Below are 19,950 nucleotides of genomic sequence, written 5' to 3'. Positions count from 1 at the left end.
CTGAGAGTACAGCATCCGGGTGGAGATGCTAATTGACCCATTTGTGGCTTCAGACCATGACATCAAATCTACCCGACAGTATACAACGTGGTGAGGAAGAGATATGGTTTCATTTCCACCAGCGTATACTTGCTTTGGGCGGAAGGAGTTCTGCTTAATCACTGGTCTACGATTCGGACACGATGATGTGGCCGGTACACTCGTCATATCGCCCGCCCATCATGGTTATCCCGGTTTTTCCGGATGAGTCAATGGAGAAGCCGAACCTACATGTCGACGACCTGAAGAAATTATTTAATAAGAAGCTGGTTTCACTCGGATGGAAGACGTCGATGTGTCCGAGTATGCCTTCTACTACTTGTGTATGCCGGCTTTTTAGGCAGAGAGGCCAGACAACCTATTCATCGGGAGCTAATAATATTGGTAGAGGACCTGAATGCATGGAATCTGTTTCCGTGGGGTTCGTATATATGGAAAGCTATCTGGACTAAGTTGTCGTCTGCCTTTGATGACCGCAAAAGTTTGCGGGGCGATGGGTCCAAATACACTTTGTCAGGCTTTGTTTGGCCTTTAAGGTAAGAATTTCTATATAATGTTTCTAAAATTATAATTAATTATTTAACAATTACTAATTTTGTTATTATATTGTTTGTAGATTTGGATATTCGAGGCTTTCCCCAGCATGCGTACATATGCAATAAAAACGTCAAATGATATTCCCAGGGCTATTTCCTGGAAGAGGAAAACTCTGTTGGATTGGGAAGACTTAATACCATATGCCACAATAATAATGTAGTTAACACAAATACTTTCATATAATATATAACAAGTTATTAATAGTAGACGTTTAACTTTGTTTGAGTTTTTATATTTTAGGAGGCCAACATTCCATTACAAAGACTGACACCCACGGAGGAAGAGCTTGCCACTGATTGGTGGCAAGCTAGTCAGAATTTTTTGATGGCACGGATGATGAGCAGCATCCACTTCCTCCAATTCGAGAGCCATCACCTCACCTAGAGCCATCACCCGATCGACCCGACTATACATCTCTAGAACGAGAGCCATCACCTATCCCGTCACTCATCGAGCCTCTTCTCCACCATCACCTCATGATAGGCGACCGGCAAAGATGCCACGACTCCTATCTCCTGTTCTCCACCTCCACCTCAACGGGATGAGTCAAGGAGTTACGTGATGAGGTCAATGCCTTGCGTGAGGAGATCGGTACTCTACGCGATAACGATGGTGCATGGCGTGTGGAGGTGTCAACTTTACGTGGTGAGGTTGCCGCTCTACGTGAGATGATAGTATCGTTGCAGAATGAGGTTCATACTCTACGCAACGAGGTAAGTTTAAGATTTTCCATTTAACTTAATGATAAATTTACTCGTAATTTCACTTAGATTAGCCATTCACTTAGATTGCTTAGTAAATTTGTTCGGTTGCTGCCAATTCTGCTAAACTGTGTATTCTTTAACACTGTGAAATAGTATTTGTCTTTGTTTTGTCTTTGGTTGAAAGTAAATTTGTTCGGTTGCTGCCAATTCTGCTAAACTGTGTATTCTTTAACACTGTGAAATATTTGTCTTTGTTTTGTCTTTTGGTGAAAGTAAATTTGTTCGGTTTGCTGCCAATTCTGCTAAACTGTGATTCTTTAACACTGTGAAATAGTATTTGTCTTTGTTTTGTCTTTTGGTTGAAAGTAAATTTGTTCGGTTGCTGCCAATTCTGCTAAACTGTGTATTCTTTAACACTGTGAAATAGTATTTGTCTTTGTTTTGTCTTTTGGTTGAAAGTAAATTTGTTCGGTTGCTGCAATTGCTAAACTGTGTATTCTTTAACACTGTGAAATAGTATTTGTCTTTGTTTTGTCTTTTGGTTGAAAGTAAATTTATCCATTCAAGTTTCAATTTGCAGAAGAAGAAATAGTTTACTTTCGCAACACGAAACTTAAAATCGCAACGCGAAACCAAAATCGCAACGCGAAATGAAAATCGCAACGACAGAATCGCAACGCGAAACCAAAATCGCAACGACAAGATCGCAACGCGAAACCAAAATCGCATTGCGATTTTCATTTCGCGTTGCGATTCTTTCGTTGCGATTTTCATTTCGCATTGCGATTCTGTCGTTGCGATTTTCATTTCGCGTTGCGATTTTGGTTTCGCGTTGCGATTTTAAGTTTCGTGTTGCGAAAGTAAACTATTTCTTCTTCTGCAAATTGAAACTTGAATGGATTGCATTACTTCAACCAATAGACAAAACAAAGACAAATACTAACTTCAGGGTATTAGTTTGAAACATATTTTTCTTTGTTATCTGATGCATTTTGTGAACTATGATAGAATAATGACTTGGGTGAATACAATGCAAGTTTGAAACATATTTGTCTTTGTTTCACTGTTTAAAGATCATGTCTGTTTATTTACTGATTTTGTATTTAATTATTTAGCGGCCCGATAGAGTGGATGCTTTACGTCGGGTTATGCTTGCACGACGGAGTTCACGCATCAGACAGCGTGCACGTGCTATTAAGTCTCCGTACACCCCAATAGTGCGAAGACACGCAAGAAGAAGCCCGACTCGCCTGTCATCCCTCAAGAGTCCACTCCTATCGTTGAAGAGGCCCCCCATATCATTCCTCGAGAGTCCCCTCCCACCGTTCAAGAGGCAACTGTCATCGTTGAAGAGGTCCCTCCCACCATTCCAGAGTCTGATTCACATGGGTAATATATCGAAGTATTGAGAAACCCCCACCGGTTCCGGACATGATGGATGAGAGTTGGCTCTCGTATGAGTTACCGGCCAGTACCATACCGGTATCTGAAGAGGAGAGGGAACAACTACCGGACACAATTTTGGATAACACCCTTTGGGCTAAGACCGCAGTTGATTTTTATCTACATGAGCGGAGCAGGGGTGTTTCACTGACATATGCAAGCTCACCGATGATATCTTTTGTTGCTTGAACGGCCTTGGTGGGGCGTATTATTAGGGGTCGAAGACAATGGCTATTTCGATGGGGGGGTAAGTCTTATATTTTTCTTATATTTCAATTTGATTAATTTTTTTTTAAATTTATGTAAGTCACTAATATATGTCTTTTTTTGTAAAACAGCATATCGATGCGTGGGTGACACGTCTTCTAATAATAGAAAACTTAAGAAAAATAAAAATATACGATATACAATAATGCCGACGTCTTTTCACGCCGTTCACTTGAAGAATGCACGAGATGAATCATTTGATTTGGGCAATGGACAAGCTAAACTTTATCCTGCATGGTGGGAGGTCGATAAGGTTAGTATTTATTTTAGATTGAGTTTAAAGGTTTTATGAAATAAGTGCGCAAATGAATGAATTATTACTTATGATTGCAGGTGTTTATCCCTGTTTTGGAACGTAAACATTGGATTCTCGTCGAGCTTCAGCTCCCATCCCTTAAGACAATAGTGTATGACAGCATGATAAATTACATATCATTGGCTGATTTAAGAGATGTTATTAAGGGATGGAGCTCTCATTTGGCTAAATTCTTGGATGCGATCAATTATTGGACTCGTTCTGGAAACAAGAAGCCAAAGAAGCTCAATATTACAGTTATTAGAGACGAGACCGCGCCACAACAAACGAGCGGAGCCAGAGGAGATTGTGTCCTCTCGTATGCTTGGCGTTGGAGCGTTTGACGACGGGAAGCATCAAGTATCTACCTCCCCCGATAGAGAAGCTGCAGTAGGCTTGTGGTTTCGGCATTATATGGCTAAATCGATATACGAGACGCTGCCTACCTGCATCCGCGTTATAAAAATGTCCATAACAATTGGTAAGTTTATATACTTATAAATGAAAATGTTTGGTTAAGTAACTAGAATTCAATAATTTGCGTAGAAAGTGTTGTTTGAACAAATGTTTGGTTTCTGCAGGTTAATCTCAGAAGTGAACTGCGTGAAAATGATGTCGAGCTGCAAAAGTTGATTCAATAGTTTAATTGATTGTTTTTTGATTGTTTAATTGATTTGTAAAAGTTGATTCAATAGTAGATGATCGGAAATAAGAATTATTGCTTATTTTTTGATTGTTTAATTGATTTGTAAAAGATGATTTGTAAAAGTTGATTTGTGTAATTGATGCGAACATAATTCTTATTTGTGCTTGTTTAATTGATTGAAATGTAATGGTTGATTTTGTTGATTTCAATCTGCATTATGTTGAAGGCAAAAATGACTATCGCAATGCGAAATGAAAATCGCAATGCGAAATGAAAATCGCAACGAGAGAATCGCAATGCGAAATGAAAATCGCAATGCGGAAATGAAAATCGCAATGCGTTTATAATTTCGCATTGCGATTATCTCGTTGCGATTTTCATTTCGCATTGCGATTTTCATTTCGCATTGCGATTCTTTCGTTGCGATTTTCATTTCGCATTGCGATTTTCATTTCGCATTGCGATTTTCATTTCGTATTGCGATTTTAATTTCGCATTGCGATTATGTCGGTTCGATTTTCATTTCGCATTGTGATTTTCATTTCGCATTGCGATTCTCTCGTTGCGATTTTCATTTCGCATTGCGATTTTCATTTCGCATTGCGATTCTCTCGTTGCGATTTTCATTTCCGCATTGCGATTTTCATGTTGGGATTTTCATTCGCGTTGCGATTGTATTTTCCGTGTTGCGATAGTCAAATGCATGCCTAATAGTGATAACAACTGAATAACAAGAGTTGGTTAAGTCAAAATGGTTGGCCTGAGTCATTAATTCAACTGAAAATGTTAAAAGTTCACACATAAAATCCACATAATACAACGTTTGCATATGAGCTTTTGATGGCAACGTTTACATAATACACATAAAATGTTAAATGTTAAAACGTTTACATAATACAACTGAATAACAACGTTTACATAATACAAAGTTCACACCATATGAGCTTTGGATTTTGATGAGGATCCATATTTTGGTAGAGGAAAGATGATTTTGATGGCACTGGTGATCCACATGTCACCTTGTATGACCACTTTCCTTGCACCGACTACATGTCGATCTCTTCTTCTCTTCACCCTTAGACGGTATACGATCGTGACTTTTTGGTCGGCCAGGTAGCCTTCTGTCCATGGCTGGTGGCAAAACTGTTTGTAAGTCATCTGGTATGTCCCACTCAGAAGGATGTGGAATAGGGTAGACAATCTCGGCATAAGTCTGTCGATAAACTTCTGTAGTGTAGCAATCCATAGCGTATGCGCTTGAATCATCTTGGTTTAAATGAAGAGCAACTTTTATAACATGGCCACACGGATAACCAGATGTTTGCCATTTCATACAACTACACGTCTTTGCATTTAGATCGACTAGCCCATTTAAGTTATTATCCAGTACTTGAAACAAAGTGTTTGAACATGGTTCAACTCTCCATGACGTTGACTTCACAACACGTTTCGTTATCTTTTTTTCAGTCCATGTGTAACACGATGTTCCAATGTTCCTGTAAATTTAAATAACAATACTTAGTAAAATATATAAATATGATAAGTTACGAATTCAAAGAAATAATACATGCATGGTTTTTTTCTTGTAGTACCACTGTTGAATAGAGGCTCGAAAAAACTCCATTAACATAGTAATGGGTAATTTCCGGGAATGACGACTTAGAGCGTTGATGATTCTGCACTATTAGACGTCATGAAACCATATCTTGCTCCAAGTTGATGTACTCTTGACCATCTTTCAAACCCGACATCTTCTAGTGTTTGAGCACACTGAGGCAAAACACGTCTTAAACAATTTATATGCTTATTGAAATCCACTTCCCGATAAGCTTTTACAGCCTTCCAGTATGTCCATTTGTGCTTTTTTATACCAGCAGACCTTGATTTTAGATTTCTATACAAATGAACACCACAAGTCCATGAAAAGCATCTGGAAACACCTTCTAACAGCGTTGTCAATTGAGTTTGCCCTATCGGATATGATTGTCAGATTGCTAATAGGACCTATGCAATCCCTAAGATGCCCCATAAACCATGTCCATGAATCAGAGGTTTCAGATTTGCCAACCCCGTAAGCTATTGGCAATATCCCATTGTTAGCATCCATGGCTACTGCTAATAAGTTTACTCCAAGGTATCGACCTTTCAAATGTGCTCCGTCAACTATATAACTGGGCGCATGCAAGTAATAAACGAACGAATCTACAAAATAATATACACAAGAAATATAATCATTTAAATGTGAAATGCATGTAACTAACAAAAATGAGTCAACAAAATTATATTGATTTACTAACCGTAGCACCAATGGCGATAAACAGCAACTCAAAGCGTCCATCTCTATCTGTTTTGATATGAGTTACCGACCCAGGATTTTTCAGCTTTAAATTGTGACAATAAGCCGGCAGTTGGGCAACGATGCTTCTGGCGACCCCCTCAACAATTCCAAGGCATAACATTTGGCTCTCCAAGCTTGAGAATATGATATACTAATCTTGAACCGAGCATTCATGTCAGTCATAATTTCATGTCCCCGATATACCCTGCCATTCAAAAACATTAACTCAGCCAGAAAACCACCCAACACCTTTTTGTTTGCCTGTCTATGGTGAGGAAAAACTTGGGTTCTTGAACATGTATGTTTATCAATAAAAGTCCTAACTTGAAACATTTTGCAATCTTTTATTCTCTTTGCAATCATACGCCACGTACAGTTTTGTCAATCATACACCTTGTTTCGAAACGATCTTTGCTTGATTTGTTAACTTTAGTTGATAGCCATCTTCCACACATTTCGTATATAAAGCTATCTTCAAGTCTTCCTTTGTATCAAAACAATCATCTTCTTGATACGAATAACTTTTGTGTAACAATCAACTGCTTTCTTTATCAACTCTTCTTCCGGTATCTGAAGTAATTCTGGCATATTCCAGTTATACGCCCGTGGCATTTTCTTTTCTTCGGGGACTTTTTCTTCTTCTTTTTCTTCTTCAGGATTATATGAATTACAGAATGGATGTTCAACATGTTCATTCACAGTCGTAACTTCCTCCTCATTATCATTACATTCTTCGGCAACGGCTGTTTCATCATCAAAATTCGGGTATTGACCAATATCAATATCATTACACGCATGGTCTGTTTCTTCTTCTGAAACATCATCAAAATCCGTGTATTGACCAATATCAAAGTCCGGATATTGACCAAGACCAAATTTCGATACTGACTAGTACTCACAATTTTTTCTGTTGGCTCATCATCGTCTAACTGGTCAATACGAAAACCGGAATTTGGTGCTGAAAGTTGATTGGGATTTGGATTAGAGAAAGGTTGTGGGTTTTGAGAAAAACTTAGTTGATTACTACCCGCTACTGACCCAACAATACTACTTCTAGGTTCAACAACATACAATGTAACATCATCTTGTGAAACACTAATGTAAGCAATGAATCGTTCAACATCTTCATTGTCGGTTAACAAATAACTTTACCATTTCTCTGATAAGATAGCCTAAATCCACTTAGGGGCTCTAAATTCAATTTATTTGAAACACGTAGCATTAGAGTTTCATAAGTTAACTTTTGTAAAGACAATTTTAGTTGAAGATTTATGGTAAAGGCATATATTGTAAAACACCATTAACATTATCCCATGACCCTCCAAAACACAAATCTATCCAAACATGATCAACATTAGATGATTTCATGGTTGTAACTAAACAAACGAGATGCGAAACTAAGACCTGTTGCCGGATGGGGAAGGATGTCGTTGGATATAGGAACGGATGTCGCCGGAGAGAGTGATAGATGGAGATGGAATGAGTTGCGATTTAGGGATTTAGTTTATGATTTCAGTGTTATATACCCAAATTTCAGTGTTGTGATTTACAGATTCTCGTTGCGATTTACGGATTATCGTTGCGATTTACAGATTCTCGTTGCGATTTACGGATTATCGTTGCGATTTACGGATACGCGTTGCGATTTACGGATTATCGTTGCGATTTACGGATACGCGTTGCGATTTACGGATACGCATTGCGATTTACGGATACGCGTTGCGATTTACGGATACACGTTGCGGTTTACGGATACGCGTTGCGATTTACGGATACGCGTTGCGATATACGGATACGCATTGCGATTTACCCATACGCGTTGCGATTTACGGATACACGTTGCGATTTACGGATACGCGTTGCGATTTATGTGTTCGCGTTGCGATTTTCATATTCGCGTTGCGATTATGGAAAATCGCAATGCGAATTTGTACTATCGCATCGCGATTTTCAAGAATCGCGTTGCGATTCTGGAAACTGATTTGCGATTCTGGGGATCGCGTTGCGATTTTTATTTCGCGTTGCGATTTTGTTGGTCATTTTGGCAAATCCAAAAAAAGTTGGTTAAAATCGTATATTATAACTTTTTTTTGGTCACTGAGGCGATTTTCTCTTTAAACTTTGGTAAAAAAAATCTATAAAAACTTTATGGTTTAATCTCAAACAAAAAAATTTGGAAGAATGATTCGGCATGGGTGATCGTTTCATCAAATTTGTCTTCTACACTAATAGTCATTCAAATTTTAAGGTATTTTCATTTTCATAACTAAAATTAAACAACTTTCAATGGAGTCACTATCGTATTTTGATTCAAACTCATCGCGAAACCTTCAAATCTCCTCAAATTTCAATCAAAACTAAAACATAAAATTTTTCGATTTGTCACTATCAACTTTTAGATCAACTTTAAACTAAACTATATTAATCTTTTGGCCAAATAGAACCTTCCCCCTAATGAAAATGACCAAACACTCTATTAATCGATACCTGGTTTTTGCGATAGATGTTCATTTGGATTTGATTTTTAGTTTTTTGAAAGAAGACTTTAACGTGCCAAACCAAATTTTCTCAATGGTATTTAACGATAATGACAATAATGAAAGTGAACTAAAAGTTTAATAATTGTAATGTAAGTTTTAAAAGTTTTGATGAACAAAGTGAAAACAGTCAAAGTATAATGATCGTTACTGTAATTTGTCCTGATTATTGTTACTATTTTATATAAACACTCGTACGAATAGAAACCTATGCAGGAAATTAATTAATATGAAGAAAATTAAATAAAAAACACAAGATCCAAGATAGCAAATCAATGTGCCAAAGAACGCAGGCCGCCACGATCGTGCAATATGGATTACTTTCATTTTATACTAAACTAACCTTTATTCTATTAATAGATCACATGAATGTGTTATGTTTTAGGATAAAATGGTAGAAGAATTTAGAGATTTCAGAGAATAGAAGAAAAGTAATAGATACAGAAAACGTGTATTATTTTTTCATAAGATCCCTTACAGATTTCTGGTACAATTATATATCTAACAAATACCAGTTGTCTAACAAAATAACTGTTTAGGTGCTGACTCACCAACCCAATCTCTGTCCATATATTATCTTAACAGACTCAAGCCCAAACGAAAAGCCCACATGTGAATTAAATGGGTTAAGTCTGGATAAGCCCAACTTATTTAATCCATCCGCCTGCCTTCCTTTCATTCCCAATTCCTCAAATGATTTCTCAATCCCTAACCTCCTTACAATCCCTAAATTCGCACGATCCTCCCCCATTTCTGCTGATTCATCCCCAATCCCTCTCTTCGATATTTTCCCCAAATCAATACCTTCAAACCCTAACCCACCTTCCATCGTAACAATACCCCCTCCATCAGACGATCCTTGTCCTCAAGGATCAAAATTGGGAAATTGATTCTTCAGTACTGCTACATCCTCCCAAGTGGCATCGGAGGAAACCCCGTGTTCGTCCATTGGATAAGAAACTGTTGGACTGTCTGATTGTTACGTTTCACCACTCGTCGATTCAAAACCATGGCTGGGTAAACTTTTAGTTGGCCGTCCGATGTAACCTCTGGAGGATTTATCGAGGTAAACCCCTGTGTCCCTACTTTTTTCTTAAGTAAACTGACATGAAACACCGGATGCAACTTTGACTCTGGTGGTAGTTCAAGTTTATATGCAACTTGACCTATTCTTTTCTGTATCTTGTAAGGACCAAAAAACCGAGCAGTCAGTTTAAGATTTTTCCTCAATGCCAGAGATGTTTGTCTATACGGTTGAAGTTTTAGGTAAACCTCATCTCCTACCTGAATTCCCTGTCAGTGCGATTTTTGTCCACCATTTGCTTCATTCGATTGCTTGCTTTGAGTAGTTGGTCTCGTAGAAATAGATTCAATTGATCCCTATGTTGCATCATATTCTGTATTGCATCTACCCGTGACTCACCTGACCAGTTCAGACTAGGAGGTTTATACCCATATAATGCCTCAAATGGAGTCATATGTAAAGCTGTGTGTAATTAGTGTTATACCACAACTCAGCCTGTGGTAGCAACTTTGACCAAGAATTTGGCTTTAAAAACACATACTCCTTAGATACTGCTTCAAACACTGGTTGAGTCTTTCAGTCTGACCATCTGTTTCTGGATGATAGGCAGTACTAAAATAAGTAGTTGTCCCCAGTTGCTTCAGTAACTCTTGCCAAAATAAACTGGTGAAAGACTTATCTTTGTCAGAAATAGCAACCTTAGGAGGACCATGCAATTTATAAACCTGATCAAGATACACTCTAGCAACCTCCATCACTGTGTAGGGATGAGATAAAGGCAAAAAATGAGCATATTTAGTAAATTTGTCAATTACCACCAGGATACACTTGTACTTTGTTGAAGGTGGTAACCCTTCAATAAAGTCCATTGTTATCACCTCCCAAGCATTATTTGGAACTGGAATACGCTGTAATAGCCCAGGCTTAGGAATATGCTCAATTTTAGTCCTCTGACAAATATCACACTGCTTAATATGTTCTTGAGTCATAATCTTCATTCTTGGCCAAAAAATAATATTTAATTCTATGATATGTAGCTTGAATACCTGAATGTCCTCCTTGCGGGGAATCATGTAAAGCCACAATTATCTTCTGTCTAAGGTCTCCTGTGCTGCCAACATAATCCTGTGTTTAAAAATATAAAACTCCTTTAGATAACTTCTAGTCTTCCATACTGTCTGGTTGAAGAACTAGAATGAGAATTTTTTCTTGAGCTATGGCATCAGCTTCATAACTTTCTTCAATGTCATTTACCCAAGTAGGAGTGATAATTGTGTCCCCCAGCTGTAAAAATTCACCAGAATCAATCTGCTGCCTAGAAAGTGCATCTGCCACCTTATTAGATTTACCCTTTCTGTACTGAATGGTATAATCAAGCCCAAGTAACTTTGTTAGACCCTTCTTCTGTATAGCTGTAGTTAATTTCTGCTCTAGAAGATGTTTTAAGGGTTCATGATCTGTTTTGATTACAAAAGATCCACTCTCCAAATAGTGTCTCCAGTGCGATACTGCCATTAGGATAGCCAAATATTCCTTTTCATAAATAGAAAGATCTGCATGCTTAGGACCCAAAGCCTTACTCAAGTAAGCTATAGGTCTGCCTGCCTGAGATAGGACAACCCCAATTCCCTTTGAACTAGCATCAGTCTCCAAAAAAAAATTCAGTTCAAAATTGGGCAAAGCCAAAACTGGAGCTTCACACATAACAACCTTTAATTTCTCAAAAGCTATTTTGGCTTCAGTAGACCAATGAAATCCTTCTTTTTTCAGCATGATTGTTAAGGGTTTACTCAATTCTCCATACCCTTTTATAAATTTTCTATAGTACCCTGTGAGACCCAAAAATCCTCTCAAAGCTTTTAGGTTCTTAGGAAGAGGCCATTGTTGCATAGCTTTAATTTTAGTAGGATCAGTTGCCACTCCTTTAACTGAAATGAGATGCCCCAAATACTCCACCTGCTGCTGCCCAAAAAAACATTTACTCTTTTTGGCATATAACTGTTTCTTCAACAAAATCTCCAACACAATTCTCAAATGTTGTTTACGTTCTGCCATACTAGAACTGTAAACCAGAATATCATCAAAAAATACAAGAACAAACCTCCGTAAATAAGCTCCAAACAGATCATTCATCAAAGCTTGAAAAGTAGCTGGAGCATTAGTAAGTCCAAAAGGCATAACCTTAAATTCATAATGCCCTTGGTGAGTCCTAAAAGCAGTTTTAGGAATATCTTCATCTTTAATCTTGATTTGCCAATAACCAGATCTCAAATCAATCTTTGAAAAGAAAGTAGCCCCATGTAGCTCATCTAATAGGTCCTCTACTATAGGAATAGGAAATTTATTCTTGACTGTAGCAGAATTAAGTTGTCTATAGTCTACAAAGAATCTCCAAGTTCCATCTTTCTTTTTAATAAGCAAGCAAGGAGAAGCAAAAGGACTTTTACTTACTTGTATGATAGAAGAGGATAACATCTCAGCAATCTGCTTTTCCACTTCAGTTTTATGATGATAAGGAAATCTATAGGGTCTTAATTGACTGGTTGTGTTCCTTGTTTCAAAACAATTGCATGATCATGTTTTCTCCTAGGAGGCATCCCTTTTGGTTCCTCAAACACCTTCTTAAACTCTGCCAATAATTCTTGCAAAGGTAGAGGAATTAGACTATCTTGTACTTCAGCACTTAACAAATACATTTCTCCCGTCAATTCAGCATCTTTTTCCACAAATTTCTGAAATTTTTCACCTGTTATGGGTCTGATTAGTGGTAATTTTTGAGTACCTCTAATCACAATAGACTTCCCATCATTCTCAAAACTAATAGTTTTTGCCTTAAAATCCATCAGTATAGGGCTAAACTCCTCCATCCAGTCCACCCCCAATACCATATCACTGCCTCCCAATGACAATACTCTGAAATCATGCTGAAATTCATATCCTTGCATCTTCCAGCTCACCTTATTGCTTCTGGCAGTACTAAACAATTTTTCACCATTAGCTACTGTAATAACCAGTGGCTGAGTATTAACTACCTCTATTTTTTCTTTAGCCCACTTAGGAGTCACAAAACTGTGAGTGCTGCCACTATCAATCAACACATTAATAGGTTTGCCTCTGATGGACCCTTGAATTCTCAAAGTAGTATGCCCCACATTTCCTGTAATAGCATTAATAGAAATTTCCAAGGCTTCCTTTGCTGCTTCTTCTACTTCCCCAGATTCTCCTTCAATCAACTCTTGTTCAGCAAATTCTTCTGCTTCCATGCAGTTCAACTGTCTATCCTTGCACTGGTGCCCAGGAATAAACTTTTCCCTACATTTGAAACATAAATTATATGCCCTCCTATATTCCACCAAATTCTGCTTTGTATTGATATTAGGAGGAACTGTCCTGGGTAGGAAACCTCTATTTCCACTGCCTTGTTGACTACTTGAAGGTGTGTAAGAAAAAATTTTGTTAGAAAATTTATACTTCTTCCCTTCAATCTCATTAGCTAGCTCTTACAATTTTGCTTGTCTGTAGGCTTCAGATAGTTTCTTGGGCTCTAACACCTTCACTTTATGTTTTAATTCTTCTTTGAGACCACTGATGAAACTGGAAACAAAGTAATCTTCTCCCAAATGCATATTCTGTTGCAGTAAGTAGGGTCTTAGCTCCTCAAACTTTTCTTGATATTCCTCTACACTTCCCTTCTGCATCAACTTATTAAATTCTTCAATGATATCTGAATAGTTTCTGTCACAAAATCTATGACACAAATCAGCCTCAAATTCATGCCAAGTTACTCTATGCTTCTGCATAATATAAACATCAAACCAGGCCTCAGCCTTTCCCATTAAATACATTGCAGCCACATCTAATTTTTCTTCTTCAGGAACTCCCAAAAGATTAAAATATTTTTGGCATTTTCTAACCCATCCTCTAGGATTACTGCCATCAAACATCTGCAGCTCTAATTTAGGTCGAGGTAAAATAGGCCCTGAACTTCCAAATAAACCCTTACTGTCCACTTTAACCTCACTAGAACTGCCTATAACATTTTCTTCTTGCAATTTCTGATTAAAAGGTAAAGGACCAATAAACCCTACAGGTTTAGAAGCTAATATCCTCGGTTCATTAGGTTGAAAAGTATACTTCTCATGCTCACTAAGAACCGTAATCAAACATGGTTGTTTACCTCCATTTTTGTTATGTTTTTCAGCTACTGTTGGTTGACTCTTTACTGAGTGAGGTGAATCTTTCTCCTCAGCTGCTTGATTGACCAGCTGTAGGATCCTCTGTAAATACCCCCTGTTTTCAGTCATTCCATCCTCCAATGCTTGAATCCTCCCTTCCAGCTCTTCTTTCTGCTCCGCCCACCAAGAAGGTAAAGTCTCCTCCTTAGCCTCCACTGCTGATTGTTCTGGTACTTCTGTGATTCCAGTTTTTTTTTCATTTTTCTTGTCTTTCCCAGCGTGAAAATTGACTTTGGATCACTAAAACTCAGCTCTGATTACCAATTTGTTATGTTTTAGGATAAAATGGTAGAAGAATTTAGAGATTTCAGAGAATAGAAGAAAAGCAATAGATACAGAAAACGTGTATTCTTTTTTCATAAGATCCCTTACAGATTTCTGGTACAATTATATATCTAACAAATACCAGCTGTCTAACAAAATAACTGCTTAGGTGCTGACTCACCAACCCAACCTCTGTCCAGATATTATCTTAACAGACTCAAGCCCAAACGAAAAGCCCACATGTGAATTAAATGGTTAAGTCTGGATAAGCCCAACTTATTTTAATCCATCTGCCTGCCTTCCTTTTATTCCCAATTCCTCAAATGATTTCTCAATCCCTAACCTCCTTACAATCCCTAAATTCGCACGATCCTCCCCATTTCTACTGATTCATCCCCAATCCCTCTCTTCGATATTTTCCCCAAATCAATACCTTCAAACCCTAACCCACCTTCCATCGTAACAGAATGTTGATGGTTGATGTCATAAACTAGTCTATTGTTCTCAGAATTTTTAATCTCAGCCATGTCTGCAAATTAGAACTCAAGACAGAACAAACTATGATACCCCTCAAGCTATAAAAAAGAGGAGGGTATTGTTCAAGCGACAGAGAGAACAATTTCAAGACATTGTTGAACCTTTATGAAGATTTATGTGTGACTAAAATTCTGACATCTAGACGATCAGAATGATAAGGGTATTATACGCCAACATTGCAGGGATTTTTAACTTTTGGTGTTTCCATACCTTGATCTGATGGAGCCTTGTAGAAGATTCTCCCCCGATGTCCGAACAGTTTAAGTTGATAAATTGGCTTCTTGAAGTTGTCTATTCAGTCCACCACTTGTAGGCCTGAGACATTCACATTGTTCAAACAATGAGGAAAGTGATCATTGCTCAGTGCTAAGGAGATATCTATAACAACATTACATCATTATCTATGTTACTCAAACTCGGGTGTGAATGCCGAATGCGGGTACGTGTTCGAGAAGAATGTCTTCAGTTTTTTTCTCTATGTTTTTCTATGGATCAAGAGGATCATATCTCTATGACCATAACAGTATTCCAATGTGTGTGGGATAAAAGGAAAATGGAGAGTCGGAGTAACATAGATCTTTTGTCGATAAGAGATTATAAATTCCATGAAGCAGAGAATAGGAATTTATTATGTCGAAAAGTGAATGCAGCCTAATGCCAGTCTTTCTTCTAACGAATTCAGGACTTGGAGCTCAAGAGAACACTTACAGTCCACATAGAAGTTTGATGGTGTCATAGAAAAACCATTGCAGAGTAATGACAGGTCCAACTACTGTGATGCGTACAGGAAGACTTCTAGTGAAAAGATTAACAAGCCCAATCTTTCTAACAGCCTGAAAGTTATGATATCGAATAACACGATTAATCATTTTAACATGTACTGAAATTTAGCCAAAGAAAAGCATTATTAACAGGTGCTACCTGAAAGACATTTTCAGCCTTTTTGTTGTAAAGAGAGGAAACAACGACATCGGCCGGGTTAGAGACGACAGTACCAACTGCTCCAGCTGCATACCCTGCTAAGCAGGTGACACCAAGTTGTTGAGCTCTTGAACAATCTTCTTTTCTCTGTTTAATAATACTTCCATAGATAAAGTCCACTGAATGCTCAAACGTTGAGAACATTATCATCGAGACTGCCATCAGAATATCAAATAAGGTTAGATTAGAAACAAATTGCAGTATGAATTGGCAGACACTAAAATCTCAGCTGATCATGCAGAAACTAAATGTTAACGGAGAAAATATCCTTTTGCCTACAAGTCTAAGTATTCTAGCATGGCTTTGAACTTCACTTGGAAACATAAAGCGTCAAAATCCATGTGCTTAAACTCATATCAAAGCAAGATTATTAAAATTCCCATGAGCTCAAACACAGAATTCATGATCAGCCAGGTAGAAAACAATAACAATTTTGGTAAATTAGTTATTCATAAGCTTTTTTTACACTTCCCTGATGAGAGTACGTTGATCATCTATCTATTTGAGAAAAAAACATATCTTTTACCCTAAAGATTGGTTTCCCAGAAGACATTACTGTAGTTATGCACCCAATGCAACACATAAATGTCACAGAAGAACTAACTGCATGATCCAGAAAAGAGACAAAGATGATTTTAAGAATTCCTCAAACAGATGACCAGAACTTTATTATCTTCACTATTTAGCAATAGTATCTAATGATCTCAACCGCAAAAAGACAGTAAGTATTTGCAAGATGTTCTTTAGTAGGTAATTACTAATCATAGAGATTACTGAACCAAGAAATCATTAGAACAATTTGCAACTTAGAATTTGTCAAACATAAGATTGCAAACTAATAGAGGGCATGTCAAGTTAGACTAGAAGGTCCACCGGTGCCAATAACCACAAGTGAACACCTATTAAATTTGTTACTAGGAACAATCAACTGAAAATTCTGAAAGTGCAGTGAAGTATTAACATTACATGGAAGATTGCGGCCCCAAAGTGGACCGAGTCCCTTGTAAAAGATGCAATCAAATTGAGATATAGATAAAACATTACTGAAAGGAAAAGTAGAAAAGATTCAGGCATCAGCATCACGTACCCTGCAAGCCCTTCGGTTTTATAAAGTTTAGGAAATCCATCACTCAAACCCTTAGAAAAAGTCTGCTGTGTTTGAACACAAACTTTAATGGCTTCGAAAGGACAGAGAGCCACATCAGCAAAGACTTGAGCAGATGCACTGCTGAGAAAGAATATGAAGGTCTTGTTTTGATCAACCAAAACATTGGAGTAAAGCTCCTTAAAGTATTCATAAAGACCAAATCTGCAGCCTCCTTGAACACCATATCCAAACAACTTGCCAGACCAACCTCTCCAAAGAGAAGATGGCCCCTGCTCTCTCCAAAGGGCAGAGAATCCTGATGAAATGCTGGTATACTTCATTGGATTCACCTAAAAAAAATCAAACAACTACATAAGCAACCATGACAAACTCCGCATAAGCGCTGATGTTCTCCATATCCTTTACCTTCACTCTCAAACTAGGGAAGAATTTCCAACTTGGGAGTCTGATTTTCTTCTCAATAGTAGCTAAACTTGCACAATATGCAAGAAATGAGTAGTTAAAGAAGCCATCATCAATCAAAATATCAAAAGAAGTGAGTGATACACATTCAAATATAAGCATAACCAAAAAAAAAGGAAGCCATCATTATTAAAAATATCAAAAGATGATGATATTCAACGGTTTGAGGGAGAAGAAGAATGAAAGTAAACCCACCTGCATATTTACTTTCAAGACATCAAGAGGTGTAACGGCAAGATGAGTAGTCCCAGCACTAAGCATTCCTCCAAAAGTACAAATCCCATAATATCCAGGTGAAAACTCCTCACGAAACCTCCTTTCATCTTATTTTTCTCCTTCACTTTAGTAGTCAGGAAAAACCCCACATTCATGTGATCAGCTTTGGATAAGAAAAATGCCCAGATATTGAGGGAAGCAAAGAAGGAGTGCCTTGATTGCACGTTACAGAGGTTTTTCAAAGAAAATGAACTTGGTGTAATTTGGTTTGGTTTTTCTTGCTGGGAATGCTTCCACGTTTACAGTTCCAAAATACAAGGTCCAAAAACCAATTGTGGGACGCTGTCTGGTTTACCAGAAAGTGAATCTTCCCGCTAATGAGGAAAGCCCTAATAGAATTTATTCTCTTCTACCCATTTTTACCAGGTTACCCCTACTAGTGTTCATATGATTTGAAGTAAAAATGTCTGTATCTACGGTAAATGTTCATATAATCTGTGCTTTTATTTGCAAAAATTATAAAATAATATTTTAATAACAAGAATTTAAAATAATAATATTATTATATTTTTTTATAATAAATCTTATTTATTGTATTTGATATTTATAAATAATTTTATAAAAAATTTACTAATCAATGAAAAAAAGACTTACACGTCATGATTCAAGCACTATAAAATGATTTTTAGAATCTATTTTAAAAAATGTGATTAATTTTACGTAAATAATTTTTTAGAAAATCAATTACTATGTATCAAACGAATCATAATATTTATTATATTTCATAAATAAAAACTATAAAAATATTTTAAATTAATTAATTCTTAACGTCGACTCAGTTAGAGGATTCAAGTTTGAAGAAATATTATAATATTTATTACACTTTGTAAATAAAATTATTTTAGTCATTTTCTATTGGATTATTGTCGAGTTGAATCGTGAAATCAGTTCAATCAAAGAATTTAAATTAATAATACTATAATATTTATTATATTTGTAAACTAGATCCCTCTGATTATTACTTGATCATAAGAAATTTTAGAATGATATACCATGTCTCATTTTTTATTATACGTTCATTTATTTTTCGTTATCCTAGAAAATCGTAACAAATCCATACACAATTGTAACAAAATTTCAACTTAACTGCTTAATAGAATTTGAGTCGATATATAACAATTTTTTCGTTAACACAAATTTCATACAAGCGTTGATATTCAAGTTTTCCAACAACTATAATTCTTAAATAAGTCAATATCTATTACAATACTAACTTTAAGTCTTTAATAACTTCAATTCTTATGTAAAATTCATTAAAGTACATGTGAATTGAGACTTTTACAACTAAAAATGCATTAAATCAAAAAATTTCTATTGCGTCTTCCTAATATTGTTTATAAAATTTATAGAAACGTGCTGGAAATAATACTGCAAAACAAGACGTTAGCATTGACAGGAAAGTATAAAATATAATGACAAATGAACAATCAAAATCATGTCATGGTGAAACCACTGCCTTAGAAATAAATTCTCCCTGATGTGTGTAACCGCTGCGATAGGCGGATCGTCCCCCAAGGTTAACACGGCCGCTCCGAGAATTCGTACACTCGAACCTGGAGTGGATTGCCGGTGGTACTGCTCTTCATATAGCAGTAGAGAAAAGAAGCCTGTAATGATTTAGATTGGGAGGATATGTGAGAGTTGTGAATGAGTTGAAAAGCTTAGAAAGCCTATTTATTTATAGGCTTAGTTCAGGGGGAAATCGTCCACAACAAAAATCAGATAGAAATCTGATTAATTTCTGAATTTAAACTATGTCTGAAACTCATGTTATAAAAGAATGAATATGGCCTTAAAACAATCTAGATTCGTCCTTTAATTTCCAGCAGTTTATAACTTATGTAATTAACTCTTGTAACTCTTGTAATTATTTTTTAGCTGGCACAATAAACACTTTGAACATAGTTGAAATATTGTCCAGATACATCTAACGTTTCTCAAACATAATTTCAAAAATTGACTGTTCAAATTTTAAATTTTCAGAAATCAAATTAACATCTAATTAAGTAGTCGTTACCCTCTAAAATTTAAATCGAACTAGGACACTTTGCAGCCTATAAATATCAATATCGATTCTTTTACAATCTTTTTTATGCTCAAGAAAATCCTTACGAATGTTCTCCAACAAGATAGAATAATCATGGACGTGTCGAAGACACGCATTGCCAGGAGCCACAAGCCATAACGCGTGAGATTG

At 36.7% G+C, this 19,950-nt stretch overlaps 1 pseudogene; it reads right to left on the bottom strand.

Moving 5' to 3' along the window:
* Positions 1-14,915: 14,915 nt before the first annotated feature.
* Positions 14,916-19,950, bottom strand: part of LOC120173854 — a 35,959-nt pseudogene continuing 30,924 nt past the window's right edge.

Source organism: Hibiscus syriacus, unplaced genomic scaffold (genome assembly GCF_006381635.1).
Source record: "Hibiscus syriacus cultivar Baekdansim isolate YM2019G1 unplaced genomic scaffold, ASM638163v2 tig00111989_pilon, whole genome shotgun sequence".
Lineage (NCBI taxonomy): Eukaryota > Viridiplantae > Streptophyta > Magnoliopsida > Malvales > Malvaceae > Hibiscus > Hibiscus syriacus.
The sequence above is the reverse complement of the archived record's forward strand: the minus strand, read 5'-3'. Positions and strand labels throughout refer to the sequence as shown.